Genomic DNA, 20,731 nt, shown 5'->3' with positions numbered 1-20,731 from the left:
CTACACCATTGATGCATAGTAATTCTGGGTTTTTCAAGAGATCTAGCTTATTTTTATGCCCAATCACTATGGTCAAAACATGCATCTACCAGGTCTCGAACCTGGGACCTTCCGCGTGTTAGGCGGAGGTGATTACCACTACACCATAGATACGTAGAAATTCTAAGTTTTTAAAGAGATCTAGCTTATTTTTATGCTCAATCAAGATGGTCGAAACATGTATCTACCAGGGCTCGAACCTGGGACCTTCCGCGTGTGAAACGGACGTGATAACCACAACACCATATAAACATGATCAAACTGATTTTTCTAAAACATCTAGCTTACTTTTATGCCCAATCACGATGGTAAAAACATGTATCTTCCAGGTCTCGAACCTGGGACCTTCCGCGTGTTAGGCGGACGTGATAACCACTACACCATAGATACGTAACTACACCACAGATACGTAGTAATTCAGAGTTTTTCAAGAGATCTAGCTTATTTGTATGCCCAATCACTATGGTCAAAACATGTATCTACCAGGTCTCGAACCTGGGACCTACCGCGTGTTTGGCGGACGTGATAACCACTACACCATTGATGCATAGTAATTCCGGGTTTTTCAAGAGATCTAGCTTATTTTTATGCCCAATCACGATGGTCAAAACTTGTATCTACCAGGGCTCGAACCTGGGACCTTCCGCGTGTGAAGCGGACGTGATAACCACTACACCATAGATACGTAGTAATTCTGGGTTTTTCAAGAGATCTAGCTTATTTTTATGCCCAATCACTATGGTCAAAACATGTATCTACCAGGTCTCGAACCTGGGACCTTCCGCGTGTTAGGCGGACGTGATAACCACTACACCATAGATACGTAGTAATTCTGAGTTTTTCAAGAGACCTAGCTTATTTTTATGCCCAATCACTATGGTCAAAACATGTATCTACCAGATCTTGAACCTGGGACCTCCCGCGTGTTAGGCGGACGTGATAACCACTACACCATAAATAAGTGCTCTCACCGAGTTTTTCAAGAGATCAAGCTTATTTTTATGCCCAATCACTATGGTCAAAACATGTATCTACCAGGTCTCGAGCCTGGGACCTTCCACGTGTTAGGCGGACGTGATAACCACTACACCATAGATACGTAACTACACCATAGATACGTAGTAATTCTGGGTTTTTCAAGAGTTCTAGCTTATTTTTATGCCCAATCACGATGGTCAAAACATGTATCTACCAGGGCTCGGACCTGGGACCTTCCGCGTGTTTGGCGGACGTGATAACCACTACACCATATATAAGTGCTCTCACTGAGTTTTTCAAGAGATCTAGCTTATTTTTATGCCCAATCACTATGGTCAAAACATGTATCTACCAGGTCTCGAACCTGGGACCTTCCGCGTGTTAGGCGGACGTGACAACCACTACACCATCGATACGTAACCACACCGTACATACGTAGTAATTCTGGGTTTTTCAAGAGATCTAGCTTATTTTTATGCCCAATCACGATGGTCAAAACATGTATCTACCAGGGCTCGGGCCTGGGACCTTCCGCGTGTTAGGCGGACGTGATAACCACTACACCATATATAAGTGCTCTCACTGAGTTTTTCAAGAGATCTAGCTGATTTTTATGCCCAATCACTATGGTCAAAACATGTATTTTCCAGGTCTCGAACCTGGGACCTTCCGCGTGTTAGGCGGACGTGATAACCACTACACCATATATAAGTGCTCTCACTGAGTTTTTCAAGAGATCTAGATGATTTTTATGCCCAATCACTATGGTCAAAACATGTATCTACCAGGGCTCGAACCTGGGACCTTCCGCGTGTGAAGCGGACGTGATAACCACTACACCATAGATACGTAACTACACCATAGATACGTAGTAATTCTGAGTTTTTCAAGAGATCTAGCTTATTATTATGCCCAATCACTATGGTCAAAACACGTATCTTCCAGGCCTCGAACCTGGGACCTTCCGCGAGTTACGCGGACTTGATAACCACTACACCAAAGATACATAGTAATAGCGAGTTTTCCATGAGATCTAGCTTATTTTATTGTCCAATCACGATGGTAAAAACATTTATCTACCAGGTCTCGAACCTGGGACCTTCCGCGTGTTAGGCGGACGTGATAACCACTACACCATAGATACGTAGTAATTCTGAGTTTTTCAAGAGACCTAGCTTATTTTTATGCCCAATCACTATGGTCAAAACATGTATCTACCAGATCTTGAACCTGGGACCTCCCGCGTGTTAGGCGGACGTGATAACCACTACACCATAAATAAGTGCTCTCACCGAGTTTTTCAAGAGATCAAGCTTATTTTTATGCCCAATCACTATGGTCAAAACATGTATCTACCAGGTCTCGAGCCTGGGACCTTCCACGTGTTAGGCGGACGTGATAACCACTACACCATAGATACGTAACTACACCATAGATACGTAGTAATTCTGGGTTTTTCAAGAGTTCTAGCTTATTTTTATGCCCAATCACGATGGTCAAAACATGTATCTACCAGGGCTCGGACCTGGGACCTTCCGCGTGTTTGGCGGACGTGATAACCACTACACCATATATAAGTGCTCTCACTGAGTTTTTCAAGAGATCTAGCTTATTTTTATGCCCAATCACTATGGTCAAAACATGTATCTACCAGGTCTCGAACCTGGGACCTTCCGCGTGTTAGGCGGACGTGACAACCACTACACCATCGATACGTAACCACACCGTACATACGTAGTAATTCTGGGTTTTTCAAGAGATCTAGCTTATTTTTATGCCCAATCACGATGGTCAAAACATGTATCTACCAGGGCTCGGGCCTGGGACCTTCCGCGTGTTAGGCGGACGTGATAACCACTACACCATATATAAGTGCTCTCACTGAGTTTTTCAAGAGATCTAGCTGATTTTTATGCCCAATCACTATGGTCAAAACATGTATTTTCCAGGTCTCGAACCTGGGACCTTCCGCGTGTTAGGCGGACGTGATAACCACTACACCATATATAAGTGCTCTCACTGAGTTTTTCAAGAGATCTAGATGATTTTTATGCCCAATCACTATGGTCAAAACATGTATCTACCAGGGCTCGAACCTGGGACCTTCCGCGTGTGAAGCGGACGTGATAACCACTACACCATAGATACGTAACTACACCATAGATACGTAGTAATTCTGAGTTTTTCAAGAGATCTAGCTTATTATTATGCCCAATCACTATGGTCAAAACACGTATCTTCCAGGCCTCGAACCTGGGACCTTCCGCGAGTTACGCGGACTTGATAACCACTACACCAAAGATACATAGTAATAGCGAGTTTTCCATGAGATCTAGCTTATTTTATTGTCCAATCACGATGGTAAAAACATTTATCTTCCAGGTCTCGAACTTCGGACCTTCCGCACGTTAGGCGGACGTGATAACCACTACACCATATATAAGGTTTCTCACTGAGTTTTTCAAGAGATCTAGCTTATTTTTATGCCCAATCACTATGGTCAAAACATGTATCTACCAGGTCTCGAACCTGGGACCTTCCGCGTGTTAGGCGGACGTGATAACCACTACACCATCGATACGTAACTACACCGTAGATACGTAGTAATTCTGGGTTTTTCAAGAGATCTAGCTTATTTTTATGCCCAATCACGATGGTCAAAACTTATATCTTCCAGGTCTAGAACTTCGGACCTTCCGCGTGTTAGGCGGACGTGATAACCACTACACCATATATAAGTGCTCTCACTGAGTTTTTCAAGAGATCTAGCTTATTTTTATGCCCAATCACTATGGTCAAAACATGTATCTACCAGGTCTCGAACCTGGAACCTTCCGCGTGTTAGGCGGACGTGATAACCACTGCACCATAGATACGTAACTACACCATAGATACGTAGTAATTCTGAGTTTTTCAAGAGATCTAGCTTATTTTTATGCCCAATCACTATGGTCAAAACATGTATCTACCAGGTCTAAAACCTGGGACCTTCCGCGTGTTAGGCGGACGTGATAACCACTACACCATGGATACGTAAGTACACCATAGATACGTAGTAATTCTGAGTTTTTCAAGAGATCTAGCTTATTTTTAAGCCCAATCACGATGGTCAAAACATGTATCTACCAAGGCTCGAACCTGGGACCTTCCGCGTGTGGAACGGACTTGATAACCACTAAACCATATATAAGTGATATAACTGAGTTTTCCAAAAGATCTAGCTTCTTTTTATGCTCAATCACGATTGTAAAAACATGTATCTACCAGGTTTCGAACCTGAGACCTTCCGCGTGTTAGGCGGAAGTGATAACCACTACACCATCGATACGTAACTACACCGCAGATACGTAGTAATTCTGGGTTTTTCAACAGATCTAGCTTATTTTTATGCCCAATAACTATGGTCAAAACATGTATCTACCAGGTCTCGAACCTGGGACCTTCCGCGTGTTAGGCGGACGTGATAACCACTACACCATAGATACGTAACTACACCGTAGATACGTAGTAATTCTGGGTTTTTCAACAGATCTAGCTTATTTTTATGCCCAATCACTATGGTCAAAACATGTATCTACCAGGTCTCGAACCTGGGACCTTCCACGTGCTAGGCGGACGTGATAACCACTACACCATAGATACGTAGTAATTCTGACTTTTTCAAGAGATCTAGCTTATTTTTATGCCCAATCACGATGGTCAAAACATGTATCTACAAAGGCTCGAACCTGGGACCTTCCGCGTGTTAGGCGGACGTGATAACCACTACACCAAGGATACGTAACTACAACATAGATACGTGGTAATTTTGGGTTTTTCAAGAGATCTAGCTTATTATTATGCCCAATCACTATGGTCAAAACATGTATCTACCAGGTCTCGAACCTGGGATCTTCCGCGTGTTACGCGGACGTGATAACCACTACACCATCGATACGTAACTACACCGTACATACGTAGTAATTCTGGGTTTTTCAAGAGATCTAGCTTATTTTTATGCCCAATCACGATGGTCAAAACATGTATCTACCAGGTCTCGAACCTGGGACCTTCCACGTGTTAGGCGGACGTGATAACCACTACACCATAGATACGTAACTACACCATAGATACGTAGTAATTCTGGGTTTTTCAAGAGATCTAGCTTATTTTTATGCCCAATCACGATGGTCAAAACATGTATCTACCAGGGCTCGGACCTGGGACCTTCCGCGTGTTAGGCGGACGTGATAACCACTACACCAAGGATACGTAACTACAACATAGATACGTTTTAATTTTGGGTTTTTCAAGAGATCTAGCTTATTATTATGCCCAATAACTATGGTCGAAACATGTATCTACCAGGTCTCGAACCTGGGACCTTCCGCGTGTTAGGCGGACGTGATAACCACTACACCATGGATACGTAACTACACCATAGATACGTAGTAATTCTGAGTTTTTCAAGAGATCTAGCTTATTTTTATGCCCAATCACGATGGTCAAAACATGTTTCTACCAAGGCTCGAACCTGGGACCTTCCGCGTGTGAAACGGACTTGATAACTACTAAACCATATATAAGTGATATAACTGAGTTTCCCAAAGATCTAGCTTCTTTTTATGCTCAATCACTATGGTCAAAACATGTATCTACCAGGTCTCGAACCTGGGACCTTCCGCGTGTTAGGCGGACGTGATAACCACTACACCATAGATACGTAACTACACCATAGATACGTAGTAATTCTGGGGTTTTCAAGAGATCTAGCTTCTTTTTATGCCCAATCACGATTGTAAAAACATGTATCTTCCAGGCTTCGAACCTGTGACCTTCCGCGTGTGAAGCGGACGTGATAACCACAACACCATAGATACATGATCACACTGATTTTTCCAAAACATCTAGCTTATTTTTATGCCCAATCACCATGGTCAAAACATGTATCTACCAGGTCTCGAACCTGGGAGCTTCCACGTGTTAGGCGGACGTGATAACCACTACACCATAGATACGTAACTACATCATAGATACGTAGTAATTCTGGGTTTTTCAAGAGATCTAGCTTATTTTTATGCCCAATCACGATGGTCAAAACATGTATCTACCAGGGCTCGGACCTGGGACCTTCCGCGTGTTCGGCGGACGTGATAACCACTACACCATATATAAGTGCTCTCACTGAGTTTTTCAAGAGATCTTGTTTATTTTTATGCCCATTCACTATGGTCAAAACATGTATCTACCAGGTCTCGAACCTGAGATCTTTCGCGTGTTAGGCGGACGTGATAACCACTACACCATCGATACGTAACTACACCGTACATACGTAGTAATTCTGGGTTTTTCAAGAGATCTAGCTTATTTTTATGCCCAATCACTATGGTCAAAACATGTATCTACCAGGTCTCGAACCTGGGACCTTCTGCGTTTTAGGCGGACGTGATAACCACAACACCATAGATACATGATCACAATGATTTTTCCAAAACATCTAGCTTATTTTTATGCCCAATCACGATGGTAAAAACATGTATCTACCAGGTCTCGAACCTGGGCCCTTCCGCGTGTTAGGCGGACGTGATACCCACTACACCATAGATACGTAACTACACCACAGATACGTAGTAATTCAGAGTTTTTCAAGAGATCTAGCTTATTTGTATGCCCAATCACTATGGTAAAAACATGTATCTACCAGGTCTCGAAACTGGGCCCTTCCGCGTGTTAGGCGGACGTGATAACCACTACACCATAGATACGTAGTAATTCTGGGTTTTTCAAGAGATCTAGCTTATTTTTATGCTCAATCACTATGGTCAAAACATGTATCTACCAGGTCTCGAACCTGGGACCTTCCGCGTGTTAGGCGGACGTGATAACCACTACACCATAGATACGTAACTACACCATAGATACGTAGTAATTCTGGGGTTTTCAAGAGATCTAGCTTCTTTTTATGCCCAATCACGATTGTAAAAACATGTATCTTCCAGGCCTCGAACCTGGGACCTTCCGCGTGTGAAGCGGACGTGATAACCACAACACCATAGATACATGATCACACTGATTTTTCCAAAACATCTAGCTTATTTTTATGCCCAATCACCATGGTCAAAACATGTATCTACCAGGTCTCGAACCTGGGAGCTTCCACGTGTTAGGCGGACGTGATAACCACTACACCATAGATACGTAACTACACCATAGATACGTAGTAATTCTGGGTTTTTCAAGAGATCTAGCTTATTTTTATGCCCAATCACGATGGTCAAAACATGTATCTACCAGGGCTCGGACCTGGGACCTTCCGCGTGTTCGGCGGACGTGATAACCACTACACCATATATAAGTGCTCTCACTGAGTTTTTCAAGAGATCTTGTTTATTTTTATGCCCATTCACTATGGTCAAAACATGTATCTACCAGGTCTCGAACCTGGGATCTTTCGCGTGTTAGGCGGACGTGATAACCACTACACCATCGATACGTAACTACACCGTACATACGTAGTAATTCTGGGTTTTTCAAGAGATCTAGCTTATTTTTATGCCCAATCACTATGGTCAAAACATGTATCCACCAGGGCTCGAACCTGGGACCTTCCGCGTGTGAAGCGGACGTGATAACCACTACACCATAGATACGTAGTAATTATGGGTTTTTCAAGAGATCTAGCTTATTTTTATGCTCAATCACTATGGTCAAAACCTGTATCTACCAGGTCTCGAACCTGGGACCTTCCGCGTGTTAGGCGGACGTGATAACCACTACACCATAGATACGTAGTAATTCTGAGTTTTTCAAGAGACCTAGCTTATTTTTATGGCCAATCACTATGGTCAAAACATGTATCTACCAGGTCTCGAACCTGGGACCTTCCGCGTGTTAAGCGGACGTGATAACCACTACACCATAGATACGTAACTACACCATAGATACGTAGTAATTCTGAGTTTTTAAAGAGATCTAGCTTATTTTTATGCTCAATCACGATGGTCAAAACATGTATCTACCAGGTCTCGAACCTGGGACCTTCCGCGTGTTAGGCGGACGTGATAACCACTACACCATAGATACGTAACTACACCATAGATACGTAGTAATTCTGGGTTTTTCAAGAGATCTAGCTTATTTTTATGCCCAATCACGATGGTCAAAACATGTATCTACCAGGGCTCGGACCTGGGACCTTCCGCGTGTTCGGCGGACGTGATAACCACTACACCATATATAAGTGCTCTCACTGAGTTTTTCAAGAGATCTTGTTTATTTTTATGCCCATTCACTATGGTCAAAACATGTATCTACCAGGTCTCGAACCTGGGATCTTTCGCGTGTTAGGCGGACGTGATAACCACTACACCATCGATACGTAACTACACCGTACATACGTAGTAATTCTGGGTTTTTCAAGAGATCTAGCTTATTTTTATGCCCAATCACTATGGTCAAAACATGTATCCACCAGGGCTCGAACCTGGGACCTTCCGCGTGTGAAGCGGACGTGATAACCACTACACCATAGATACGTAGTAATTATGGGTTTTTCAAGAGATCTAGCTTATTTTTATGCTCAATCACTATGGTCAAAACCTGTATCTACCAGGTCTCGAACCTGGGACCTTCCGCGTGTTAGGCGGACGTGATAACCACTACACCATAGATACGTAGTAATTCTGAGTTTTTCAAGAGACCTAGCTTATTTTTATGGCCAATCACTATGGTCAAAACATGTATCTACCAGGTCTCGAACCTGGGACCTTCCGCGTGTTAAGCGGACGTGATAACCACTACACCATAGATACGTAACTACACCATAGATACGTAGTAATTCTGAGTTTTTAAAGAGATCTAGCTTATTTTTATGCTCAATCACGATGGTCAAAACATGTATCTACCAGGTCTCGAACCTGGGACCTTCCGCGTGTTAGGCGGACGTGATAACCACTACACCATTGATGCGTAGTAATTCTGGGTTTTTCAAGAGATCTAGCTTACTTTTATGCCCAATCACGATGGTCAAAACTTGTATCTACCAGGGCTCGAACCTGGGACCTTCCGCGTGTGAAGCGGACGTGATAACCACTACACCATAGATACGTAGTAATTCTAGGTTTTTCAAGAGATCTAGCTTATTTTTATGCCCAATCACTATGGTCAAAACATGTATCTACCAGGTCTCGAACCTGGGACCTTCCGCGTGTTAGGCGGACGTAATAACCACTACACCATAGATACGTAGTAATTCTGAGTTTTTCAAGAGATCTAGCTTATTTTTATGCCCAATCATGATGGTCAAAACATGTATCTACCAGGGCTCGGACCTGGGACCTTCCGCGTGTTAGGCGGACGTGATAACCACTACACCATCGATACGTAACCACACCGTACATACGTAGTAATTCTGGGTTTTTCAAGAGATCTAGCTTATTTTAATGCCCAATCACAGTGGTCAAAACATGTATCTACCAGGGCTCGGGCCTGGGACCTTCCGCGTGTTCGGCGGACGTGATAACCACTACACCATATATAAGTGCTCTCACTGAGTTTTTCAAGAGATCTAGCTTATTTTTATGCCCAATCACTATGGTCAAAACATGTATCTACCAGGTCTCGAACCTGTGACCTTCCGCGTGTTAGGCGGACGTGATAACCACTACACCATAGATATGTAACTACACCATAGATACGTAGTAATTCTGAGTTTTTCAAGAGATCTAGCTTATAATTATGCCCAATCACTATGGTCAAAAACATGTATCTACCAGGTCTCGAACCTGGGACCTTCCGCGTGTTAGGCGGACGTGATAACCACTACACCAAGGATACGTAACTACAACATAGATACGTTTCAATTTTGGGTTTTTCAAGAGATCTAGCTTATTATTATGCCCAATAACTATGGTCGAAACATGTATCTACCAGGTCTCGAACCTGGGATCTTCCGCGTGTTAGGCGGACGTGATAACCACTACACCATCGATACGTAACTACACCGTACATACGTAGTAATTCTGGGTTTTTCAAGAGATCTAGCTTATTTTTATGCCCAATCACGATGGTCAAAACATGTATCTACCAGGTCTCGAACCTGTGACCTTCCGCGTGTTAGGCGGACGTGATAACCACTACACCATAGATATGTAACTACACCATAGATACGTAGTAATTCTGAGTTTTTCAAGAGATCTAGCTTATTATTATGCCCAATCACTATGGTCAAAAACATGTATCTACCAGGTCTCGAACCTGGGACCTTCCGCGTGTTAGGCGGACGTGATAACCACTACACCAAGGATACGTAACTACACCATAGATACGTAGTAATTCTGGGGTTTTCAAGAGATCTAGCTTCTTTTTATGCCCAATCACGATTGTAAAAACATGTATCTTCCAGGCCTCGAACCTGGGACCTTCCGCGTGTGAAGCGGACGTGATAACCATAACACCATAGATACATGATCACACTGATTTTTCCAAAACATCTAGCTTATTTTTATGCCCAATCACCATGGTCAAGACATGTATCTACCAGGTCTCGAACCTGGGACCTTCCACGTGTTAGGCGGACGTGATAACCACTACACCATAGATACGTAACTACACCATAGATACGTAGTAATTCTGGGTTTTTCAAGAGATCTAGCTTATTTTTATGCCCAATCACGATGGTCAAAACATGTATCTACCAGGGCTCGGACCTGGGACCTTCCGCGTGTTCGGCGGACGTGATAACCACTACACCATATATAAGTGCTCTCACTGAGTTTTTCAAGAGATCTTGCTTTTTTTATGCCCATTCACTATGGTCAAAACATGTATCTACCAGGTCTCGAACCTGGGATCTTTCGCGTGTTAGGCGGACGTGATAACCACTACACCATCGATACGTAACTACACCGTACATACGTAGTAATTCTGGGTTTTTCAAGAGATCTAGCTTATTTTTATGCCCAATCACTATGGTCAAAACATGTATCTACCAGGGCTCGAACCTGGGACCTTCCGCGTGTGAAGCGGACGTGATAACCACTACACCATAGATACGTAGTAATTATGGGTTTTTCAAGAGATCTAGCTTATTTTTATGCTCAATCACTATGGTCAAAACCTGTATCTACCAGGTCTCGAACCTGGGACCTTCCGCGTGTTAGGCGGACGTGATAACCACTACACCATAGATACGTAGTAATTCTGAGTTTTTCAAGAGACCTAGCTTATTTTTATGGCCAATCACTATGGTCAAAACATGTATCTACCAGGTCTCGAACCTGGGACCTTCCGCGTGTTAAGCGGACGTGATAACCACTACACCATAGATACGTAACTACACCATAGATACGTAGTAATTCTGAGTTTTTCAAGAGATCTAGCTTATTTTTATGCCCAATCACTATGGTCAAAACATGTATCTACCAGGTCTCGAACCTGGGACCTTCCGCGTGTTTGGCGGACGTGATAACCACTACACCATAGATACGTAACTACACCACAGATACGTAGTAATTCAGAGTTTTTCAAGAGATCTAGCTTATTTGTATGCCTAATCACTATGGTAAAAACATGTATCTACCAGGTCTCGAACCTGGGCCCTTCCGCGTGTTTGGCGGACGTGATAACCACTACACCATAGATACGTAACTACACCATAGATACGTAGTAATTCTGAGTTTTTAAAGAGATCTAGCTTATTTTTATGCCCAATCACGATGGTCAAAACTTGTATCTACCAGGGCTCGAACCTGGGACCTTCCGCGTGTGAAGCGGACGTGATAACCACTACACCATAGATACGTAGTAATTCTGGGTTTTTCAAGAGATCTAGCTTATTTTTATGCCCAATCACTATGGTCAAAACATGTATCTACCAGGTCTCGAACCTGGGACCTTCCGCGTGTTAGGCGGACGTGATAACCACTACACCATAGATACGTAACTACACAATAGATACGTAGTAATTCTGAGTTTTTCAAGAGATCTAGCTTATTTTTATGCTCAATCACGATGGTCAAAACATGTATCTACCAGGTCTCGAACCTGGGACCTTCCGCGTGTTAGGCAGACGTGATAACCACAACACCATAGATACATGATCACAATGATTTTTCCAAAACATCTAGCTTATTTTTATGCCCAATCACGATGGTAAAAACATGTATCTACCAGGTCTCGAACCTGGGACCTTCCGCGTGTTAGGCGGACGTGATAACCACTACACCATAGATACGTAACTACACCATAGATACGTAGTAATTCTGAGTTTTTCAAGAGATCTAGCTTATTTTTATGCTCAATCACGATGGTCAAAACATGTATCTACCAGGTCTCGAACCTGGGACCTTCCGCGTGTTAGGCGGACGTGATAACCACTACACCATTGATGCATAGTAATTCTGGGTTTTTCAAGAGATCTAGCTTATTTTTATGCCCAATCACTATGGTCAAAACATGCATCTACCAGGTCTCGAACCTGGGACCTTCCGCGTGTTAGGCGGAGGTGATTACCACTACACCATAGATACGTAGAAATTCTAAGTTTTTAAAGAGATCTAGCTTATTTTTATGCTCAATCAAGATGGTCGAAACATGTATCTACCAGGGCTCGAACCTGGGACCTTCCGCGTGTGAAACGGACGTGATAACCACAACACCATATAAACATGATCAAACTGATTTTTCTAAAACATCTAGCTTACTTTTATGCCCAATCACGATGGTAAAAACATGTATCTTCCAGGTCTCGAACCTGGGACCTTCCGCGTGTTAGGCGGACGTGATAACCACTACACCATAGATACGTAACTACACCACAGATACGTAGTAATTCAGAGTTTTTCAAGAGATCTAGCTTATTTGTATGCCCAATCACTATGGTCAAAACATGTATCTACCAGGTCTCGAACCTGGGACCTACCGCGTGTTTGGCGGACGTGATAACCACTACACCATTGATGCATAGTAATTCCGGGTTTTTCAAGAGATCTAGCTTATTTTTATGCCCAATCACGATGGTCAAAACTTGTATCTACCAGGGCTCGAACCTGGGACCTTCCGCGTGTGAAGCGGACGTGATAACCACTACACCATAGATACGTAGTAATTCTGGGTTTTTCAAGAGATCTAGCTTATTTTTATGCCCAATCACTATGGTCAAAACATGTATCTACCCGGTCTCGAACCTGGGACCTTCCGCGTGTTAGGCGGACGTGATAACCACTACACCATAGATACGTAGTAATTCTGAGTTTTTCAAGAGACCTAGCTTATTTTTATGCCCAATCACTATGGTCAAAACATGTATCTACCAGGTCTCGAACCTGGGACCTTCCGCGTGTTAGGCGGACGTGATAACCACTACACCATAGATACGTAACTACACCATAGATACGTAGTAATTCTGAGTTTTTCAAGAGATCTAGCTTATAATTATGCCCAATCACTATGGTCAAAAACATGTATCTACCAGGTCTCGAACCTGGCACCTTCCGCGTGTTAGGCGGACGTGATAACCACTACACCAAGGATACGTAACTACAACATAGATACGTTTCAATTTTGGGTTTTTCAAGAGATCTAGCTTATTATTATGCCCAATAACTATGGTCGAAACATGTATCTACCAGGTCTCGAACCTGGGATCTTCCGCGTGTTAGGCGGACGTGATAACCACTACACCATCGATACGTAACTACACCGTACATACGTAGTAATTCTGGGTTTTTCAAGAGATCTAGCTTATTTTTATGCCCAATCACGATGGTCAAAACATGTATCTACCAGGTCTCGAACCTGTGACCTTCCGCGTGTTAGGCGGACGTGATAACCACAACACCATAGATACATGATCACAATGATTTTTCCAAAACATCTAGCTTATTTTTATGCCCAATCACGATGGTAAAAACATGTATCTACCAGGTCTCGAACCTGGGACCTTCCGCGTGATAGGCGGACGTGATAACCACTACACCATAGATACGTAACTACACCATAGATACGTAGTAATTCTGGGGTTTTCAAGAGATCTAGCTTCTTTTTATGCCCAATCACGATTTTAAAAACATGTATCTTCCAGGCCTCGAACCTGTGACCTTCCGCGTGTGAAGCGGACGTGATAGCCACAACACCATAGATACATGATCACACTGATTTTTCCAAAACATCTAGCTTATTTTTATGCCCAATCACCATGGTCAAAACATGTATCTACCAGGTCTCGAACCTGGGAGCTTCCACGTGTTAGGCGGACGTGATAACCACTACACCATAGATACGTAACTACATCATAGATACGTAGTAATTCTGGGTTTTTCAAGAGATCTAGCTTATTTTTATGCCCAATCACGATGGTCAAAACATGTATCTACCAGGGCTCGGACCTGGGACCTTCCGCGTGTTCGGCGGACGTGATAACCACTACACCATATATAAGTGCTCTCACTGAGTTTTTCAAGAGATCTTGTTTATTTTTATGCCCATTCACTATGGTCAAAACATGTATCTACCAGGTCTCGAACCTGAGATCTTTCGCGTGTTAGGCGGACGTGATAACCACTACACCATCGATACGTAACTACACCGTACATACGTAGTAATTCTGGGTTTTTCAAGAGATCTAGCTTATTTTTATGCCCAATCACTATGGTCAAAACATGTATCTACCAGGTCTCGAACCTGGGACCTTCTGCGTTTTAGGCGGACGTGATAACCACAACACCATAGATACATGATCACAATGATTTTTCCAAAACATCTAGCTTATTTTTATGCCCAATCACGATGGTAAAAACATGTATCTACCAGGTCTCGAACCTGGGCCCTTCCGCGTGTTAGGCGGACGTGATACCCACTACACCATAGATACGTAACTACACCACAGATACGTAGTAATTCAGAGTTTTTCAAGAGATCTAGCTTATTTGTATGCCCAATCACTATGGTAAAAACATGTATCTACCAGGTCTCGAAACTGGGCCCTTCCGCGTGTTAGGCGGACGTGATAACCACTACACCATAGATACGTAGTAATTCTGGGTTTTTCAAGAGATCTAGCTTATTTTTATGCTCAATCACTATGGTCAAAACATGTATCTACCAGGTCTCGAACCTGGGACCTTCCGCGTGTTAGGCGGACGTGATAACCACTACACCATAGATACGTAACTACACCATAGATACGTAGTAATTCTGGGGTTTTCAAGAGATCTAGCTTCTTTTTATGCCCAATCACGATTGTAAAAACATGTATCTTCCAGGCCTCGAACCTGGGACCTTCCGCGTGTGAAGCGGACGTGATAACCACAACACCATAGATACATGATCACACTGATTTTTCCAAAACATCTAGCTTATTTTTATGCCCAATCACCATGGTCAAAACATGTATCTACCAGGTCTCGAACCTGGGAGCTTCCACGTGTTAGGCGGACGTGATAACCACTACACCATAGATACGTAACTACACCATAGATACGTAGTAATTCTGGGTTTTTCAAGAGATCTAGCTTATTTTTATGCCCAATCACGATGGTCAAAACATGTATCTACCAGGGCTCGGACCTGGGACCTTCCGCGTGTTCGGCGGACGTGATAACCACTACACCATATATAAGTGCTCTCACTGAGTTTTTCAAGAGATCTTGCTTTTTTTATGCCCATTCACTATGGTCAAAACATGTATCTACCAGGTCTCGAACCTGGGATCTTTCGCGTGTTAGGCGGACGTGATAACCACTACACCATCGATACGTAACTACACCGTACATACGTAGTAATTCTGGGTTTTTCAAGAGATCTAGCTTATTTTTATGCCCAATCACTATGGTCAAAACATGTATCTACCAGGGCTCGAACCTGGGACCTTCCGCGTGTGAAGCGGACGTGATAACCACTACACCATAGATACGTAGTAATTATGGGTTTTTCAAGAGATCTAGCTTATTTTTATGCTCAATCACTATGGTCAAAACCTGTATCTACCAGGTCTCGAACCTGGGACCTTCCGCGTGTTAGGCGGACGTGATAACCACTACACCATAGATACGTAGTAATTCTGAGTTTTTCAAGAGACCTAGCTTATTTTTATGGCCAATCACTATGGTCAAAACATGTATCTACCAGGTCTCGAACCTGGGACCTTCCGCGTGTTAAGCGGACGTGATAACCACTACACCATAGATACGTAACTACACCATAGATACGTAGTAATTCTGAGTTTTTCAAGAGATCTAGCTTATTTTTATGCCCAATCACTATGGTCAAAACATGTATCTACCAGGTCTCGAACCTGGGACCTTCCGCGTGTTTGGCGGACGTGATAACCACAACACCATAGATACATGTTCACAATGATTTTTCCAAAACATCTAGCTTATTTTTATGCCCAATCACGATGGTAAAAACATGTATCTACCAGGTCTCGAACCTGGGACCTTCCGCGTGTTAGGCGGACGTGATAACCACTACACCATAGATACGTAACTACACCATAGATACGTAGTAATTCTGAGTTTTTCAAGAGATCTAGCTTATTTTTATGCCCAATCACTATGGTCAAAACATGTATCTACCAGGGCTCGAACCTGGGACCTTCCGCGTGTGAAGCGGACGTGATAACCACTACACCATAGATACGTAGTAATTCTGGGTTTTTCAAGAGATCTAGCTTATTTTTATGCCCAATCACTATGGTCAAAACATGTATCTACCAGGTCTCGAACCTGGGACCTTCCGCGTGTTAGGCGGACGTGATAACCACTACACCATAGATACGTAGTAATTCTGAGTTTTTCAAGAGACCTAGCTTATTTTTATGCCCAATCACTATGGTTAAAACATGTATCTACCAGGTCTCGAACCTGGGACCTTCCGCGTGTTAGGCGGACGTGATAACCACTACACCATAGATACGTAACTACACCATAGATACGTAGTAATTCTGAGTTTTTCAAGAGATCTAGCTTATAATTATGCCCAATCACTATGGTCAAAAACATGTATCTACCAGGTCTCGAACCTGGCACCTTCCGCGTGTTAGGCGGACGTGATAACCACTACACCAAGGATACGTAACTACAACATAGATACGTTTCAATTTTGGGTTTTTCAAGAGATCTAGCTTATTATTATGCCCAATAACTATGGTCGAAACATGTATCTACCAGGTCTCGAACCTGGGATCTTCCGCGTGTTAGGCGGACGTGATAACCACTACACCATCGATACGTAACTACACCGTACATACGTAGTAATTCTGGGTTTTTCAAGAGATCTAGCTTATTTTTATGCCCAATCACGATGGTCAAAACATGTATCTACCAGGTCTCGAACCTGTGACCTTCCGCGTGTTAGGCGGACGTGATAACCACTACACCATAGATATGTAACTACACCATAGATACGTAGTAATTCTGAGTTTTTCAAGAGATCTAGCTTATTATTATGCCCAATCACTATGGTCAAAAACATGTATCTACCAGGTCTCGAACCTGGGACCTTCCGCGTGTTAGGCGGACGTGATAACCACTACACCAAGGATACGTAACTACACCATAGATACGTAGTAATTCTGGGGTTTTCAAGAGATCTAGCTTCTTTTTATGCCCAATCACGATTGTAAAAACATGTATCTTCCAGGCCTCGAACCTGGGACCTTCCGCGTGTGAAGCGGACGTGATAACCATAACACCATAGATACATGATCACACTGATTTTTCCAAAACATCTAGCTTATTTTTATGCCCAATCACCATGGTCAAAACATGTATCTACCAGGTCTCGAACCTGGGACCTTCCACGTGTTAGGCGGACGTGATAACCACTACACCATAGATACGTAACTACACCATAGATACGTAGTAATTCTGGGTTTTTCAAGAGATCTAGCTTATTTTTATGCCCAATCACGATGGTCAAAACATGTATCTACCAGGGCTCGGACCTGGGACCTTCCGCGTGTTCGGCGGACGTGATAACCACTACACCATATATAAGTGCTCTCACTGAGTTTTTCAAGAGATCTTGCTTTTTTTATGCCCATTCACTATGGTCAAAACATGTATCTACCAGGTCTCGAACCTGGGATCTTTCGCGTGTTAGGCGGACGTGATAACCACTACACCATCGATACGTAACTACACCGTACATACGTAGTAATTCTGGGTTTTTCAAGAGATCTAGCTTATTTTTATGCCCAATCACTATGGTCAAAACATGTATCTACCAGGGCTCGAACCTGGGACCTTCCGCGTGTGAAGCGGACGTGATAACCACTACACCATAGATACGTAGTAATTATGGGTTTTTCAAGAGATCTAGCTTATTTTTATGCTCAATCACTATGGTCAAAACCTGTATCTACCAGGTCTCGAACCTGGGACCTTCCGCGTGTTAGGCGGACGTGATAACCACTACACCATAGATACGTAGTAATTCTGAGTTTTTCAAGAGACCTAGCTTATTTTTATGGCCAATCACTATGGTCAAAACATGTATCTACCAGGTCTCGAACCTGGGACCTTCCGCGTGTTAAGCGGACGTGATAACCACTACACCATAGATACGTAACTACACCATAGATACGTAGTAATTCTGAGTTTTTCAAGAGATCTAGCTTATTTTTATGCCCAATCACTATGGTCAAAACATGTATCTACCAGGTCTCGAACCTGGGACCTTCCGCGTGTTTGGCGGACGTGATAACCACAACACCATAGATACATGTTCACAATGATTTTTCCAAAACATCTAGCTTATTTTTATGCCCAATCACGATGGTAAAAACATGTATCTACCAGGTCTCGAACCTGGGACCTTCCGCGTGTTAGGCGGACGTGATAACCACTACACCATAGATACGTAACTACACCATAGATACGTAGTAATTCTGAGTTTTTCAAGAGATCTAGCTTATTTTTATGCCCAATCACTATGGTCAAAACATGTATCTACCAGGGCTCGAACCTGGGACCTTCCGCGTGTGAAGCGGACGTGATAACCACTACACCATAGATACGTAGTAATTCTGGGTTTTTCAAGAGATCTAGCTTATTTTTATGCCCAATCACTATGGTCAAAACATGTATCTACCAGGTCTCGAACCTGGGACCTTCCGCGTGTTAGGCGGACGTGATAACCACTACACCATAGATACGTAGTAATTCTGAGTTTTTCAAGAGACCTAGCTTATTTTTATGCCCAATCACTATGGTTAAAACATGTATCTACCAGGTCTCGAACCTGGGACCTTCCGCGTGTTAGGCGGACGTGATAACCACTACACCATAGATACGTAACTACACCATAGATACGTAGTAATTCTGAGTTTTTCAAGAGATCTAGCTTATAATTATGCCCAATCACTATGGTCAAAAACATGTATCTACCAGGTCTCGAACCTGGCACCTTCCGCGTGTTAGGCGGACGTGATAACCACTACACCAAGGATACGTAACTACAACATAGATACGTTTCAATTTTGGGTTTTTCAAGAGATCTAGCTTATTATTATGCCCAATAACTATGGTCGAAACATGTATCTACCAGGTCTCGAACCTGGGATCTTCCGCGTGTTAGGCGGACGTGATAACCACTACACCATCGATACGTAACTACACCGTACATACGTAGTAATTCTGGGTTTTTCAAGAGATCTAGCTTATTTTTATGCCCAATCACGATGGTCAAAACATGTATCTACCAGGTCTCGAACCTGTGACCTTCCGCGTGTTAGGCGGACGTGATAACCACTACACCATAGATATGTAACTACACCATAGATACGTAGTAATTCTGAGTTTTTCAAGAGATCTAGCTTATTATTATGCCCAATCACTATGGTCAAAAACATGTATCTACCAGGTCTCGAACCTGGGACCTTCCGCGTGTTAGGCGGACGTGATAACCACTACACCAAGGATACGTAACTACACCATAGATACGTAGTAATTCTGGGGTTTTCAAGAGATCTAGCTTCTTTTTATGCCCAATCACGATTGTAAAAACATGTATCTTCCAGGCCTCGAACCTGGGACCTTCCGCGTGTGAAGCGGACGTGATAACCATAACACCATAGATACATGATCACACTGATTTTTCCAAAACATCTAGCTTATTTTTATGCCCAATCACCATGGTCAAAACATGTATCTACCAGGTCTCGAACCTGGGACCTTCCACGTGTTAGGCGGACGTGATAACCACTACACCATAGATACGTAACTACACCATAGATACGTAGTAATTCTGGGTTTTTCAAGAGATCTAGCTTATTTTTATGCCCAATCACGATGGTCAAAACATGTATCTACCAGGGCTCGGACCTGGGACCTTCCGCGTGTTCGGCGGACGTGATAACCACTACACCATATATAAGTGCTCTCACTGAGTTTTTCAAGAGATCTTGCTTTTTTTATGCCCATTCACTATGGTCAAAACATGTATCTACCAGGTCTCGAACCTGGGATCTTTCGCGTGTTAGGCGGACGTGATAACCACTACACCATCGATACGTAACTACACCGTACATACGTAGTAATTCTGGGTTTTTCAAGAGATCTAGCTTATTTTTATGCCCAATCACTATGGTCAAAACATGTATCTACCAGGGCTCGAACCTGGGACCTTCCGCGTGTGAAGCGGACGTGATAACCACTACACCATAGATACGTAGTAATTATGGGTTTTTCAAGAGATCTAGCTTATTTTTATGCTCAATCACTATCGTCAAAAC

General features: G+C 43.0%; 52 non-coding genes across 52 annotated transcripts; all 52 read right to left on the bottom strand.

Annotated features, from left to right (window-relative positions):
• Positions 1–651: 651 nt before the first annotated feature.
• On the bottom strand, positions 652–724 carry TRNAV-CAC (transfer RNA valine (anticodon CAC)). Its single transcript has one exon. It is a non-coding gene; the product is annotated as a tRNA-Val (tRNA).
• Positions 725–789: 65 nt separating this feature from the next.
• TRNAV-AAC (transfer RNA valine (anticodon AAC)) lies at positions 790–862 on the bottom strand. Its single transcript has one exon. It is a non-coding gene; the product is annotated as a tRNA-Val (tRNA).
• Positions 863–1,793: 931 nt separating this feature from the next.
• TRNAV-CAC (transfer RNA valine (anticodon CAC)) lies at positions 1,794–1,866 on the bottom strand. Its single transcript has one exon. It is a non-coding gene; the product is annotated as a tRNA-Val (tRNA).
• Positions 1,867–3,092: 1,226 nt separating this feature from the next.
• TRNAV-CAC (transfer RNA valine (anticodon CAC)) lies at positions 3,093–3,165 on the bottom strand. Its single transcript has one exon. It is a non-coding gene; the product is annotated as a tRNA-Val (tRNA).
• Positions 3,166–4,429: 1,264 nt separating this feature from the next.
• On the bottom strand, positions 4,430–4,502 carry TRNAV-AAC (transfer RNA valine (anticodon AAC)). The gene has a single exon. It is a non-coding gene; the product is annotated as a tRNA-Val (tRNA).
• Positions 4,503–4,586: 84 nt separating this feature from the next.
• On the bottom strand, positions 4,587–4,659 carry TRNAA-AGC (transfer RNA alanine (anticodon AGC)). The gene has a single exon. It is a non-coding gene; the product is annotated as a tRNA-Ala (tRNA).
• Positions 4,660–5,038: 379 nt separating this feature from the next.
• On the bottom strand, positions 5,039–5,111 carry TRNAV-AAC (transfer RNA valine (anticodon AAC)). Its single transcript has one exon. It is a non-coding gene; the product is annotated as a tRNA-Val (tRNA).
• A 241-nt stretch (positions 5,112–5,352) lies between these two features.
• TRNAV-AAC (transfer RNA valine (anticodon AAC)) lies at positions 5,353–5,425 on the bottom strand. The gene has a single exon. It is a non-coding gene; the product is annotated as a tRNA-Val (tRNA).
• Positions 5,426–5,646: 221 nt separating this feature from the next.
• On the bottom strand, positions 5,647–5,719 carry TRNAV-AAC (transfer RNA valine (anticodon AAC)). Its single transcript has one exon. It is a non-coding gene; the product is annotated as a tRNA-Val (tRNA).
• Positions 5,720–6,393: 674 nt separating this feature from the next.
• On the bottom strand, positions 6,394–6,466 carry TRNAF-AAA (transfer RNA phenylalanine (anticodon AAA)). Its single transcript has one exon. It is a non-coding gene; the product is annotated as a tRNA-Phe (tRNA).
• A 65-nt stretch (positions 6,467–6,531) lies between these two features.
• TRNAV-AAC (transfer RNA valine (anticodon AAC)) lies at positions 6,532–6,604 on the bottom strand. Its single transcript has one exon. It is a non-coding gene; the product is annotated as a tRNA-Val (tRNA).
• A 222-nt stretch (positions 6,605–6,826) lies between these two features.
• On the bottom strand, positions 6,827–6,899 carry TRNAV-AAC (transfer RNA valine (anticodon AAC)). The gene has a single exon. It is a non-coding gene; the product is annotated as a tRNA-Val (tRNA).
• A 674-nt stretch (positions 6,900–7,573) lies between these two features.
• TRNAV-CAC (transfer RNA valine (anticodon CAC)) lies at positions 7,574–7,646 on the bottom strand. The gene has a single exon. It is a non-coding gene; the product is annotated as a tRNA-Val (tRNA).
• A 65-nt stretch (positions 7,647–7,711) lies between these two features.
• Positions 7,712–7,784, bottom strand: TRNAV-AAC (transfer RNA valine (anticodon AAC)). The gene has a single exon. It is a non-coding gene; the product is annotated as a tRNA-Val (tRNA).
• Positions 7,785–7,849: 65 nt separating this feature from the next.
• On the bottom strand, positions 7,850–7,922 carry TRNAV-AAC (transfer RNA valine (anticodon AAC)). Its single transcript has one exon. It is a non-coding gene; the product is annotated as a tRNA-Val (tRNA).
• Positions 7,923–8,006: 84 nt separating this feature from the next.
• Positions 8,007–8,079, bottom strand: TRNAV-AAC (transfer RNA valine (anticodon AAC)). The gene has a single exon. It is a non-coding gene; the product is annotated as a tRNA-Val (tRNA).
• A 379-nt stretch (positions 8,080–8,458) lies between these two features.
• TRNAV-CAC (transfer RNA valine (anticodon CAC)) lies at positions 8,459–8,531 on the bottom strand. Its single transcript has one exon. It is a non-coding gene; the product is annotated as a tRNA-Val (tRNA).
• Positions 8,532–8,596: 65 nt separating this feature from the next.
• Positions 8,597–8,669, bottom strand: TRNAV-AAC (transfer RNA valine (anticodon AAC)). Its single transcript has one exon. It is a non-coding gene; the product is annotated as a tRNA-Val (tRNA).
• A 65-nt stretch (positions 8,670–8,734) lies between these two features.
• On the bottom strand, positions 8,735–8,807 carry TRNAV-AAC (transfer RNA valine (anticodon AAC)). The gene has a single exon. It is a non-coding gene; the product is annotated as a tRNA-Val (tRNA).
• A 222-nt stretch (positions 8,808–9,029) lies between these two features.
• On the bottom strand, positions 9,030–9,102 carry TRNAV-CAC (transfer RNA valine (anticodon CAC)). The gene has a single exon. It is a non-coding gene; the product is annotated as a tRNA-Val (tRNA).
• Positions 9,103–9,167: 65 nt separating this feature from the next.
• On the bottom strand, positions 9,168–9,240 carry TRNAV-AAC (transfer RNA valine (anticodon AAC)). The gene has a single exon. It is a non-coding gene; the product is annotated as a tRNA-Val (tRNA).
• Positions 9,241–10,525: 1,285 nt separating this feature from the next.
• On the bottom strand, positions 10,526–10,598 carry TRNAV-AAC (transfer RNA valine (anticodon AAC)). The gene has a single exon. It is a non-coding gene; the product is annotated as a tRNA-Val (tRNA).
• Positions 10,599–10,976: 378 nt separating this feature from the next.
• TRNAV-CAC (transfer RNA valine (anticodon CAC)) lies at positions 10,977–11,049 on the bottom strand. Its single transcript has one exon. It is a non-coding gene; the product is annotated as a tRNA-Val (tRNA).
• A 65-nt stretch (positions 11,050–11,114) lies between these two features.
• TRNAV-AAC (transfer RNA valine (anticodon AAC)) lies at positions 11,115–11,187 on the bottom strand. Its single transcript has one exon. It is a non-coding gene; the product is annotated as a tRNA-Val (tRNA).
• Positions 11,188–11,252: 65 nt separating this feature from the next.
• On the bottom strand, positions 11,253–11,325 carry TRNAV-AAC (transfer RNA valine (anticodon AAC)). Its single transcript has one exon. It is a non-coding gene; the product is annotated as a tRNA-Val (tRNA).
• Positions 11,326–11,723: 398 nt separating this feature from the next.
• On the bottom strand, positions 11,724–11,796 carry TRNAV-CAC (transfer RNA valine (anticodon CAC)). Its single transcript has one exon. It is a non-coding gene; the product is annotated as a tRNA-Val (tRNA).
• A 65-nt stretch (positions 11,797–11,861) lies between these two features.
• On the bottom strand, positions 11,862–11,934 carry TRNAV-AAC (transfer RNA valine (anticodon AAC)). The gene has a single exon. It is a non-coding gene; the product is annotated as a tRNA-Val (tRNA).
• Positions 11,935–12,156: 222 nt separating this feature from the next.
• TRNAV-AAC (transfer RNA valine (anticodon AAC)) lies at positions 12,157–12,229 on the bottom strand. The gene has a single exon. It is a non-coding gene; the product is annotated as a tRNA-Val (tRNA).
• A 793-nt stretch (positions 12,230–13,022) lies between these two features.
• On the bottom strand, positions 13,023–13,095 carry TRNAV-CAC (transfer RNA valine (anticodon CAC)). The gene has a single exon. It is a non-coding gene; the product is annotated as a tRNA-Val (tRNA).
• A 65-nt stretch (positions 13,096–13,160) lies between these two features.
• On the bottom strand, positions 13,161–13,233 carry TRNAV-AAC (transfer RNA valine (anticodon AAC)). The gene has a single exon. It is a non-coding gene; the product is annotated as a tRNA-Val (tRNA).
• Positions 13,234–13,298: 65 nt separating this feature from the next.
• TRNAV-AAC (transfer RNA valine (anticodon AAC)) lies at positions 13,299–13,371 on the bottom strand. The gene has a single exon. It is a non-coding gene; the product is annotated as a tRNA-Val (tRNA).
• A 537-nt stretch (positions 13,372–13,908) lies between these two features.
• On the bottom strand, positions 13,909–13,981 carry TRNAD-AUC (transfer RNA aspartic acid (anticodon AUC)). Its single transcript has one exon. It is a non-coding gene; the product is annotated as a tRNA-Asp (tRNA).
• A 674-nt stretch (positions 13,982–14,655) lies between these two features.
• Positions 14,656–14,728, bottom strand: TRNAF-AAA (transfer RNA phenylalanine (anticodon AAA)). The gene has a single exon. It is a non-coding gene; the product is annotated as a tRNA-Phe (tRNA).
• Positions 14,729–14,793: 65 nt separating this feature from the next.
• Positions 14,794–14,866, bottom strand: TRNAV-AAC (transfer RNA valine (anticodon AAC)). The gene has a single exon. It is a non-coding gene; the product is annotated as a tRNA-Val (tRNA).
• A 222-nt stretch (positions 14,867–15,088) lies between these two features.
• TRNAV-AAC (transfer RNA valine (anticodon AAC)) lies at positions 15,089–15,161 on the bottom strand. Its single transcript has one exon. It is a non-coding gene; the product is annotated as a tRNA-Val (tRNA).
• Positions 15,162–15,834: 673 nt separating this feature from the next.
• On the bottom strand, positions 15,835–15,907 carry TRNAV-CAC (transfer RNA valine (anticodon CAC)). Its single transcript has one exon. It is a non-coding gene; the product is annotated as a tRNA-Val (tRNA).
• A 65-nt stretch (positions 15,908–15,972) lies between these two features.
• Positions 15,973–16,045, bottom strand: TRNAV-AAC (transfer RNA valine (anticodon AAC)). Its single transcript has one exon. It is a non-coding gene; the product is annotated as a tRNA-Val (tRNA).
• Positions 16,046–16,110: 65 nt separating this feature from the next.
• Positions 16,111–16,183, bottom strand: TRNAV-AAC (transfer RNA valine (anticodon AAC)). The gene has a single exon. It is a non-coding gene; the product is annotated as a tRNA-Val (tRNA).
• Positions 16,184–16,405: 222 nt separating this feature from the next.
• Positions 16,406–16,478, bottom strand: TRNAV-AAC (transfer RNA valine (anticodon AAC)). Its single transcript has one exon. It is a non-coding gene; the product is annotated as a tRNA-Val (tRNA).
• Positions 16,479–16,562: 84 nt separating this feature from the next.
• Positions 16,563–16,635, bottom strand: TRNAV-CAC (transfer RNA valine (anticodon CAC)). Its single transcript has one exon. It is a non-coding gene; the product is annotated as a tRNA-Val (tRNA).
• Positions 16,636–16,700: 65 nt separating this feature from the next.
• On the bottom strand, positions 16,701–16,773 carry TRNAV-AAC (transfer RNA valine (anticodon AAC)). Its single transcript has one exon. It is a non-coding gene; the product is annotated as a tRNA-Val (tRNA).
• Positions 16,774–16,838: 65 nt separating this feature from the next.
• Positions 16,839–16,911, bottom strand: TRNAV-AAC (transfer RNA valine (anticodon AAC)). Its single transcript has one exon. It is a non-coding gene; the product is annotated as a tRNA-Val (tRNA).
• Positions 16,912–17,763: 852 nt separating this feature from the next.
• TRNAV-AAC (transfer RNA valine (anticodon AAC)) lies at positions 17,764–17,836 on the bottom strand. The gene has a single exon. It is a non-coding gene; the product is annotated as a tRNA-Val (tRNA).
• A 378-nt stretch (positions 17,837–18,214) lies between these two features.
• Positions 18,215–18,287, bottom strand: TRNAV-CAC (transfer RNA valine (anticodon CAC)). The gene has a single exon. It is a non-coding gene; the product is annotated as a tRNA-Val (tRNA).
• Positions 18,288–18,352: 65 nt separating this feature from the next.
• Positions 18,353–18,425, bottom strand: TRNAV-AAC (transfer RNA valine (anticodon AAC)). The gene has a single exon. It is a non-coding gene; the product is annotated as a tRNA-Val (tRNA).
• A 65-nt stretch (positions 18,426–18,490) lies between these two features.
• Positions 18,491–18,563, bottom strand: TRNAV-AAC (transfer RNA valine (anticodon AAC)). The gene has a single exon. It is a non-coding gene; the product is annotated as a tRNA-Val (tRNA).
• Positions 18,564–18,785: 222 nt separating this feature from the next.
• Positions 18,786–18,858, bottom strand: TRNAV-AAC (transfer RNA valine (anticodon AAC)). The gene has a single exon. It is a non-coding gene; the product is annotated as a tRNA-Val (tRNA).
• Positions 18,859–18,942: 84 nt separating this feature from the next.
• On the bottom strand, positions 18,943–19,015 carry TRNAV-CAC (transfer RNA valine (anticodon CAC)). The gene has a single exon. It is a non-coding gene; the product is annotated as a tRNA-Val (tRNA).
• Positions 19,016–19,080: 65 nt separating this feature from the next.
• On the bottom strand, positions 19,081–19,153 carry TRNAV-AAC (transfer RNA valine (anticodon AAC)). The gene has a single exon. It is a non-coding gene; the product is annotated as a tRNA-Val (tRNA).
• Positions 19,154–19,218: 65 nt separating this feature from the next.
• On the bottom strand, positions 19,219–19,291 carry TRNAV-AAC (transfer RNA valine (anticodon AAC)). Its single transcript has one exon. It is a non-coding gene; the product is annotated as a tRNA-Val (tRNA).
• An 852-nt stretch (positions 19,292–20,143) lies between these two features.
• Positions 20,144–20,216, bottom strand: TRNAV-AAC (transfer RNA valine (anticodon AAC)). The gene has a single exon. It is a non-coding gene; the product is annotated as a tRNA-Val (tRNA).
• A 378-nt stretch (positions 20,217–20,594) lies between these two features.
• Positions 20,595–20,667, bottom strand: TRNAV-CAC (transfer RNA valine (anticodon CAC)). Its single transcript has one exon. It is a non-coding gene; the product is annotated as a tRNA-Val (tRNA).
• Between the last annotated feature and the right edge of the window lie 64 nt (positions 20,668–20,731).

This window comes from Phalangium opilio, unplaced genomic scaffold (assembly GCF_054372755.1).
Source record: "Phalangium opilio isolate 3A_F unplaced genomic scaffold, DU_Popi_V2 ptg000077l_1, whole genome shotgun sequence".
Classification (NCBI taxonomy): Eukaryota; Metazoa; Arthropoda; class Arachnida; order Opiliones; family Phalangiidae; genus Phalangium; species Phalangium opilio.
The sequence above is the reverse complement of the archived record's forward strand: the minus strand, read 5'-3'. Positions and strand labels throughout refer to the sequence as shown.